This window comes from Phocoena sinus, chromosome 8, assembly GCF_008692025.1.
Source record: "Phocoena sinus isolate mPhoSin1 chromosome 8, mPhoSin1.pri, whole genome shotgun sequence".
Classification (NCBI taxonomy): Eukaryota; Metazoa; Chordata; class Mammalia; order Artiodactyla; family Phocoenidae; genus Phocoena; species Phocoena sinus.
The window spans coordinates 85,491,199-85,501,283 of NC_045770.1; positions in this window are offsets into that span (position 1 = coordinate 85,491,199).

Genomic DNA, 10,085 nt, shown 5'->3' on the forward strand with positions numbered 1-10,085 from the left:
TGGGAATATTAGGAAGCATTAGAAGAGAATTTATTCTCTTTTTTACTTGCTCTTACTGGAAATGAGAATTCCACCAAAATGTGCATTTCAATTCAAAGTCAGGAATTCCTCGTGGAACAAGAAAAGAGGATATCCTGTGTAAGCCAGAATAGCCATACAAAATCATCCAGACTTATGCCTATTCCAGGAAAATGGAATCATACTTCATTAGTGCCTCCACCTCTCTCTCTCCCCTGAGCAAGGTAAACTATACTTCCTGTATCCAAAAATATTTTTAAAGACTGGAAGTTACTGGAGAGGTCAGCTTCCCTCTGGCATTTATTGTCACCATCTTGAATTACCATTAGAGCACGATGGCCCAGAAATGGTACCAGGGAAGTCCACCCATTTGGGCCTCCTTCCTTCACACTAGGGGATCAGGCCCTCAGCCTTGCAAGTCTAGAGACAGGATCTAATCAGCCTCCCAGAGGGTGATGGGAGATAGGAAAGCAACTCACATGAGATTAAACTATAACCAAGAATGCAGTTATAACATTCTGAAATAAAATTATCTAGGGAAGTGGACATTCTTTGGGCCAACTCTCCCTGGAGGAAACTCCTAGGGAAGACAAATCTTAACAGAAGTTTGTTGTGAAGGCTGTTGAATGAGTCAGACAAAGACAAGAGGCTTAGAGAGTGTCCCTGAGCTGGTGATTGAATTTTGGGTCAGGTGCTGTGCAAAGTACTTTACATAGATTATGTAATTTGGTCCTCATAACAATCCATAATATTCTGTTATTACCCCCACATTGCACTTGAGGAAACCAAGACCCAGAGAAGTTAATTACATTATCCAATGTCACGCAGATATTGTGTTTGGTCAAAGGGTACAGAAAACTGTTCATATATTTCTAGCCCTGTCTAGTGAGAGACCATGTCTAGTTTTTAAAATAAGTTTTGTTGAGGCATAATTTACATATGATCAAATCCACCAATTTTAAGTGTTCGATTCAATGAGTTTTAACAAAAGTACAGTCACGTAACCATGACTACGGTCATGATACAGGACACGTATATCATCCCCAAATGTCTTTCATGCCCCTCTGAAATCCATACTCCCAGCTCCTGGCAACCATTGATTTGTTTTACATCACTGATTTTCCTTTTTCTAGAACTTAATGTAAATGGAATTGTATAATACAAAGCCTTTTGTGTCTGGCTTCTCCCAGTGCAATGATTCTGAGGTTTATTCACATTGCCTGTATCAGTAGGTTTTAATTTTTCCTTTTTATCGCTGAGTAGTCTTCCATTTGTACATCTCCTTTAGCGAAGTGTCTATTCAAATCTTTTGCCCACTTTAGTTGACTTGTCTTCCAATATTGAGTTATAAGAGTTCATTATACATTCAGGATACAAGTCCTTTATTAGATACATGCTTTGTAAGTATTTTCTCCCTGTCTGTATCTTGCTTTTACATTTTCTTAATGGTATCTTTGGAAGAGTAAAAACTTAAAATTTTGATAAAGCCCATTTTATCAATTTTTTGTTTTAGGATTTATGCTGTTTATATTGCATTAAGGGATCATTGCCTACCCAAAAGTTGCAAGATTTTCTCTTAAGTTTTCTTATGGAAATTTTATAGTTTTATGGGTTACATATAGGTCTATAATTCATTTCATTTTGAGTTAATTTTTTGTATGGCATAAAGGATTGAGATTTACCCTTTTTTCCAGTATAGATTTTCAATTATTTCAACACCATTTGAGTTACTCTATTGAATTGCCTTGGCATCTTGTCAAAAATCAATTGACCGTATATGTGTGAGTCTATTTCTGGACTATCTGTTTTGTTCCATTGTCTAGTCTTTCACCAATATCACTCTATCTTGATCAGGTAGTAGGTGAGTCCTCCAACTTTGTTCTTTTTCAAAATTGTTTTGCTATTTATATCCTTTGCACTTTATGCAACTTTTAGAATTAGTTTATCAATAGCTACCGCCTAAAAAGTTTCCTGGGGTCATGATTGGGATTATGCTGAATCTACAGAACAATTTGGGGAGAATTGACATCTTAACAATACTAACGCTTCAGATCCATGATCATGGTATTGCTCTTCATTTATCTAGGTCTTATTTAATCATTCTCAGCAATGTTTAGAAGTTTTTAGTGTATAGATTTGGGACATTTTTTTAGATGGATCCCCAAGTATCTAATATTCTTATGCTATTTTAAATGGTATTTAATTTTCTTTCGAAGTCTGATTTTTCATTGCTAGTATATGTAAATGCAACTGATTTTTGTCTGTGACCTTGCTAAACTCTTTAGTTCTAAGTGGTTTTTTCTGGGAAACCCCTTCAAATTTTCTAGACAAGCATTCTGTTTATGAAAAGACAATTTTACTTCTTCTTTTCCAGTCCATATGCTTTCTATTTCTTTTTTCTTGCCTCACTACATGGGTTAGAATCTTTAGTACAATGTTGAAGAGAAGTTATGAGAGTAGGCATCCTTGAATTTTTCCCAAACCGAAATTGAAAGTATTCAGTCTTTCACATTATGTATAATTTTAATTGTGGGTTTTTCTTTATCGTATCTATATAAATACACACAACACATCCTGTTGGTTCTGTTTCTCTGGAGAACACTGGCTAATATGTTGTGACTCTGGCGTGTGAAAATTCATGTGTGTGATTTAATCAATTCTGGGATATTATCAGCCATTATTTCTTCAAATATTTCCTCTTCTCAGGTCTCTCTATTCTTTTGTTTTGGAACTCCTAGTAGGTATAAGTTGAAACTTCTTGTTCTAACCTCCATTTTTCTTAATCTCACCCTGGGTGATTTTCTTAACTCTGTCTATAGGCTCACGAATTCTTTGTTCAGTGGTCTAAACTGTTTAACCCATTCATTGAGCCTTAATTTTCAGTTTTTTTTTCTTTCTAGAAGTTTTATCTGATACCTGTTCAAATCTACATTTTTTAAAAAAAATTAGACTTGTTCTTTTAATAGATTTCAATTCTTAATGTATTTAGTCATTTAAAAATATATTTATTTTATATTATCCTTTAAACAGTTTTTCTGTGAACTGAAGTTCTTGGGGGTCTCTGTGTGTTGTATTTTCTGATACTTGTTCATGGAAGGAGTGTATACTTTGCATTTTACTTACTTATTTACTTAAAGCTCTTCTTGAGTGAGGCTTTAGTTTTCCGTGGAAATTCTGAATGATCTAAGTTGCAAGAATGTCCCTTCAGAGAAAGTTGAGGTTTTCTTCTTCCCAGTGAGACAAGAGGAATCACTGGCCCAGTGTAGATTTTCATTATAATTTTCTGGGCTGTGCATTTATTGTAAATTCACAATCTGTGAGCAGTAGGCCTGAGGTTTTGGGTACCCAGAGGAAACTTTTGTTTGCTCTCATCCAGTACATCCAGGCAGAGATTACAAACTTCCTTGACATCTCTCTGAGACTGTGGATAGGTATTTTTTTTTCCGGTCTACCCTTTCACTGTGGATGTGGCCCTTTGCCATCTCTGCTTTTATGTAGGTTTTTGCTTCCAATCTCCCACTTCACAACAATTCTCATCTCTTAATCCCTGCATGCAGCCAGATTGCAGTGGCCAGTAATTCCCCCAGGGCATCTCAGGATCAGCTTTACGCAGTTCTTCCCACCTCTATTTATTTCTGGACCTAATATTTTCTATGTTTGCTTTTCTTGCAGCTCAATTTTGTGTTTAAATATCTTTGGATTGGTTTTATTCAGCATTTATAGGTGTGGTAGGTTATCCTAGGTGACCATCTTGCCCAAACTAAACGTTCTCCAGTTTAGATTCTACTACATCTTTGTGTACAGCTGGGTCTGATGCATCCTACCTTCCCTTTGTTCTGGGTGTATGCTGGGTATACTCATCATTGGGCACCTTGGTTTTGTTATAAGCCGTGGCAGGCAGGATCAGAAGATTCACATTCTAGTGGTTACCAGAGGGAGAAGGGGTGGGGAGGAAGGCAAAATGGGTAAAGGGGATCAACTGTATGGTGACGGTTGGAAACTAAATTTTTGGTGCTGAGCACACTCTAGTGTGTACAGAAATACATGTGAAACATATAATGTTTTAAACCAGTTACCTCAATTTAAAAAAGAAGATTCACATTCTTTTCTAACAATACCAATTACCCAGAACCTAAGACCAACTATCTTTTTTTTTCTTCAAGCACCGGGTAAGGAAGGAAATATTTGTCTATATTCAAATGAAAATTTTCTTTTTTTAAAAATAAATTTATTTATTTTATTTATTTTTATTTTTGGCTGAGTTGGGTCTTTGTTGCTGTGCACAGTCTTTCTCTAGTTGTGGCACGCAGGCTTCTCATTGCGGTGGCTTCTCTTCTTGTGGAGCACAGGCTCTAGGCACACAGGCTTCAGTAGTTGCAGCATGCAGGCTCAGTAGTTGTGGCTTGTGGGCTCTAGAGCACAGGCTCAGTAATTGTGGCACACGGGCTTAGTTGCTTCGCACCATGTGGGGTCTTCCCGGACCAGGGCTCAAACCCATGACCCCTGCATTGGAAGGCAGATTCTTAACCACTGTGCCACCAGAAAAACCTGAAAAATTTTCTTTTCTTAGTAGCTCATTTCCTCTGATCACACGAAGCAAGTAAAACCTTAGAGAACATGGCAAATTGTGTTGCAACAAACACTATGAAGACAATGTTTCATCAGCAAAAACTGACGCCCAAGATGTTTAAGAAGTCCCTATTAATAACAATAACAAGAAAACAACCATTTTTTTAGTGTCACTAAGTAATTTCAGCTACCTCTGAAATACATCTTGAACCTGTTGCCTTTTCTCCATCCTCACTGCAAACACCCTCGTCCAAGCCACCGTTATTTCTCGGGCTTCCCTGGTGGCGCAGTGGTTGAGAGTCCGCCTGCCGATGCAGGGGACATGGGCTCGTGCCCCGGTCCGGGAAGATCCCACATGCCATGGAGCGGCTGGGCCCGTGAGCCTGCGCGTCCGGAGCCTGTGCTCCACAACGGGAGAGGCCACAACAGTGAGAGGCCCGCATACCGCAAAAAAATAAAAATAAAAGTTTCTAAATGTGTTTTAATTATGTCTTGCCACATTATAAAATACCTCAGAACTCAGTGACTTAAAACAATTATTTATCTTACATAATTTCTGTGGGTCAGAAATTCAGAAGCAGCTTAATCGACTAATTCTGGCTTAGGAGTCTCTCGTGAGGTTACATTCAAGGTGTGCCAGGGTTGCAGTCACCTGAAAACCTGACTGGGGCTTGAGGATCTGCTTTCAAGATGGCTTCTTCATAGGACAGGCAAGTGCTGGCTGATGGCAAGAGGCCTCAGTTCCTTTTACCGCATGGACCTCCCCATAGAGCTGATGGAGCACCTTTAAGGCATGGTAGCTGGTTTTCTCCGGAGCAAGTCATCCAAGAGGGAGCTCGGTAGAAGCCGCAGAGTCCTTTATGACCTAACATCAGACATCATACTCTATCATCTCTGCAATATCCTGTTGGTTAGACAGGTTAGCCCTATTTGATGTGGGCGGAGACCGCATAAGCCTGAGGCCAGGAGGCGAGAATCTCTGGAGGCATCTTGGAGACCAGCTACTACAAATGCTTATTCCCAATTCCCACACTTCCCTGTCTGTAAACCAAAATTTGAGTAGCAAATTCCTAGAGATAATCTGTAATACATTCTTTATTTTGCAGATGAGGAAACTGAGGTCTGCCTGAAGACATAACCCTAATTGGAGGCAAAATCACATTTCCAATTTCCATTTCAGGGTTCTTTCTACCACATTAGATTGCCTTTATATCTATTTTACCTACTATTTATCTAAAGGGTGGGGTGGGGGGCATTTGGCCTGAGCTGCTCATTAAGTAATGAGACTGAATCAGGTGGGGTGGAAAGGCCGTGACACACAGCTGTGGCTGTGGGTTTTCTTAGGATCACCTCAAAGCCGTCTTCAAGGTGGCCATCAAGTAGGATAATTCCGTGAGCCCAGTTCAAAAGCTTCACAACGTTACAATGGAAATTGACTTGATTTAGCTTCAAAGATTCTATTAACTCAGAGAAATGATGGTTTTCTGGGAGAATTAACACACAGCCACTGGTAGAGGACGAAAGTCACTTTAGTGCTTTGAAACTTCTTTCAACTCAATTCTTAGATCTACGTACAAAACATTATAGCTTAGATTCCTGGTCCTAAAATACACACATTTCAGAGCCAGATGATCACATCTTGATCCTAATTTCAAAGGAAATGAAGAATTTGTATCAAGCTCATTTTATAAGGTTGAGATATAACCTGCTTCACTGGCACTAAGTGAATCCTCCTAGACACATCATTTACATTACATGTGTGTGTTTGCAAGGAACTGCTGGCTTGAGACACATGAACTTTACTTCTAAGGCTAGAAGTACATTAAAATTGTGATAAACAAATAGTAGAGTATCACTGACTTGCAAACTATATTTTTCCTCTCTTTATCATCTCTCCTATTCTTCTCCTAATTAAATCAAAAGCTCCCAAAAAGAAAAGGTCAAGATTTCTAAAGTTTAAAAAAACTTTTTATTTGTAAACGTGTCAAACTGATAGAAAAATGCATGAATAAAAATAGTGTACCTGTGTATCCCATACCTAGATTCACCTGTTAACATTTTTACCCATTTGCTTTGCCATTTACTCCTCCCACCCTGCCCTCTCTCTGTCTCTGTCTCTCTCTTTCTACACACACACAGCAGACACACACACACACACCACACATGTAAATTTTCCTTAATTATTTGAGACTAAGTTCCATATGTCATGACCATTTTGTCCTGAATATTTCACTGTGTATTTCCTAAAAATAGGGACAGTCTCTTATGTAACCACAGTACAGTTGTCAACCACAATAAATTTAGCATTTGTGCAATAATTTGAACTAATCTACCCTCTCATATTTCAATGTTATCAATTGCCCCAATGATATCCTCTATAGCATTTTCCCCCTCCAGTGCTGAAGGGAAGTTAAAGGGCCAGGTATTGGACTTAGTTGTCAGGTCTCCTTAGCCTTCTTGAATCTGGAACATTCCCACAGCTTTTCTTTATTCTTTTTTTTTTTTTTTTTTTTGCCATACGCGGGCATCTCACTGTTGTGGCCTCTCCCGTTGCGGAGCACAGGCTCCGGACGCGCAGGCTCAGTGGCTATGGCTCACAGGCCCAGCCACTCCACGGCACGTGGATCTTCCCGGACCGGGGCACAAACCCGTGTCCCCTGCATCGGCAGGAGGACTCTCAACCACTGCGCCACCAGGGAAGCCCTCTTTATTCTTTATGACACTGACATTTTTGAAAATAGAGTCCCATCTCCTCCCTTTTTAAAAATACAATGTTCATCGTTTTGAGTTTGCCTGGTAATTTGTCTCATACTTAGATTCACGCTATGCATTCTCAGGAGGAATCCTAAAACAGTGATGGTATGTCCCTCACAGAGAATCACATCTGGAGGCACACATGGTCCATCCGCTCCTCACTGATCACCTGGTCAGGGTACTGTCCAACGTCTCCACTGTGTAATTACGGGTTTCCCCCTTGCAACGAATAACAATATATGGAAAGGTACTTTAAGCCCGTCCAAGTATCCTGCTCTCTCTTTGTTGAAATTTAGCAACTCTTGATGATTCTTGCTTGAGTCTATCATTTCACTATGATAGTTGCAGAATGATGACTTGCCAACTCCCACACTCTCTTCACATTTACCTGTTGGCATTCAAGATTCTGCTGTAAACAAGAGCCCTTTCTTCTCTCCACTTATTTATTATTGGTATGAACTCACGAATTCTTATTTCCCCCCCAACACTTTGTAACTCATTACTATCCTTAATTATTTTGGTAGTCAAATTGCTCCAGATTGGCCAGCCCCTTCAAGCTGGCTTCTTTGTCCTTGTGGCATGCCTACATCACTTTTTTTCAAAGCAGTTCCTTATTTTCTAGCATAATAAGATGTTCCAGGCCCCTGTTATACCTTCCTTGCACCCTCCCTCCACCTCTCAGAGATTCCTGGGCTTGGATTTTTTTTTTTTTTTTTTTTTTTTTTTTTGCTGTACGCGGGCCTCTCACTGTTGTGGCCTCTCCCGTTGCGGAGCACAGGCTCCGGACGCGCAGGCTCAGCGGCCATGGCGCACGGGCCCAGCCGCTCCGCGGCATGTGGGATCTTCCCGGACCGGGGCACGAACCCGTGTCCCCTGCATCGGCAGGCAGACTCTCAACCACTGCGCCACCAGGGAAGCCCTGGGCTTGGATTTTGATTTGCCATTCAGTCTCAAAACTGTGCAAGACCTCATCTCCCCTGTTATTTACTCACTGGCCCAGGCCCCCCTCCAGCCAAAGCTCACCATCTCCACCACCACCACCATGAAAACTCTGGGCTCACTTGACTACCTGCTCCACTAGGTCAAGGTCTCTGAGTCTTTGCTCTTGCCTGTGTCACCTCCTTGCTGGTCCAGGGGCATTTGAAATGTCACTTCTGCTTTACTCCAGATAGCCGCCCAGGGGCCAATGTTCCCTCATCTGTTTGTTCCCTCATCTGTGTTTCCATAGCACTTTTGACATATCTTTATTATGGTGCTAATCTCATATCATTGTACTTTGGTTACATTTCTGGCTAGACTGTACTCGAATGGTTTCAAATAACCTGGGGAGAAAGGTATTCATTTTCCCTATTTTGCAGGTGAGAAACCTGAGGGTCAAGGAGGTGAGCCTAAGAGAGGCAGCAGAGCACAGGGTGAGGCCTCAGTTACAGGCTACTTCTGCCCTTTATTAGCCGTAGGACCTCAGGCAGGTGACTAAGCCTGTCTGTGCTGCAGTTTCCCCGGGAGTCAATGTGGATGATAATAAATAGAAACTGACACATGGCGCTGTTCTGTCACTTAAAGGAGTTGCTATTTGTACAGCCCCTAGAAGAGTGCCTGGCACGTGGTAACTGCTGTGTAAATGTTTGTTAAATAATTAAGTCACATCATTGCCATTCATATCCCAGTCTTATGATGATAGAGCTCCTAGCCACTGCTCTGTTGTAACTTTGTAGGATTCCAAGATTCCCTGAGAAGCAGTGATTCTATTAGAGACGGCAATAAAAGGAAGCTGGTTCAGGTTACAAGACGTTAATAAGGTAAGAGGAAGTGAAATGTTCCACCAAATTGCTGAAGTAAGTCATGGACGGGGGAAGGGTGCAGATGCCTGGTTCTCTGCCTCTGGGTCTTGGGCACACAGCCTGCATGCTCAGGCAAGGACCACCAGGGTAGATTCTGGGAGCTGGTCCCTCTCTTTACATGTCCTTCCTCTCAAGTCAGTTGTGGGTTAGACATTTGGGCCCCTGGGGTGACTTACCACAAAGACTCTGCCTATGCATTCACAATTCTGCAAAATGATGCCATGGACAAATAGAAAACGTTAATTATCGCTTTGTTGAGGATAGCAAAGGTATTGGCTGAGCTCCTGAATCTTATGTGTATTATACTATCATGGGGATTAAGAATAAAGTTTACATTTCAAAAGCAAGAACCATTTTTATTTTGACCAAATACTGCACATAGGATCATCCACATAACTAAAATCTATTATTATTATTAATGTCGATATGGTTAAAAATGGTGGATTGAATTGTGATTGATCTGGTAGATGACAACGGCTAGCTGAGTGACAGAATTATGTAAAGGTTTTCAGCTTAGGGACCAGGGGAAGACAGAGTTGGTCTACATGTGGAAAAGTTACTCAGTGATTAACCATTGTGTCAAATACTAACTATTAACAACTTAGAGCAGATGATCTACCAAACTGGGGGATGTTTCAGAACATTTTTAAGCCTCAGCATGAGTCAGAATCATCTTTAGGGCTTTGTTAAAACACAGATTGCTGAACCCCATCCCCAGCATTTCCGACTCACTCTGTCTGGGATGGAGCCCATGAATCTTCATTTTTAATAAGTTCTCAAGTGATGCTGATATTGCTGGTTCATGGACCACAATCGGAGAACCACTTCCCTTTGTTGATTTAGAACAAATATCCCCTCACTGGAAGTCCCTTACCAACACCTAGTTGAAATTCAGTATAACTA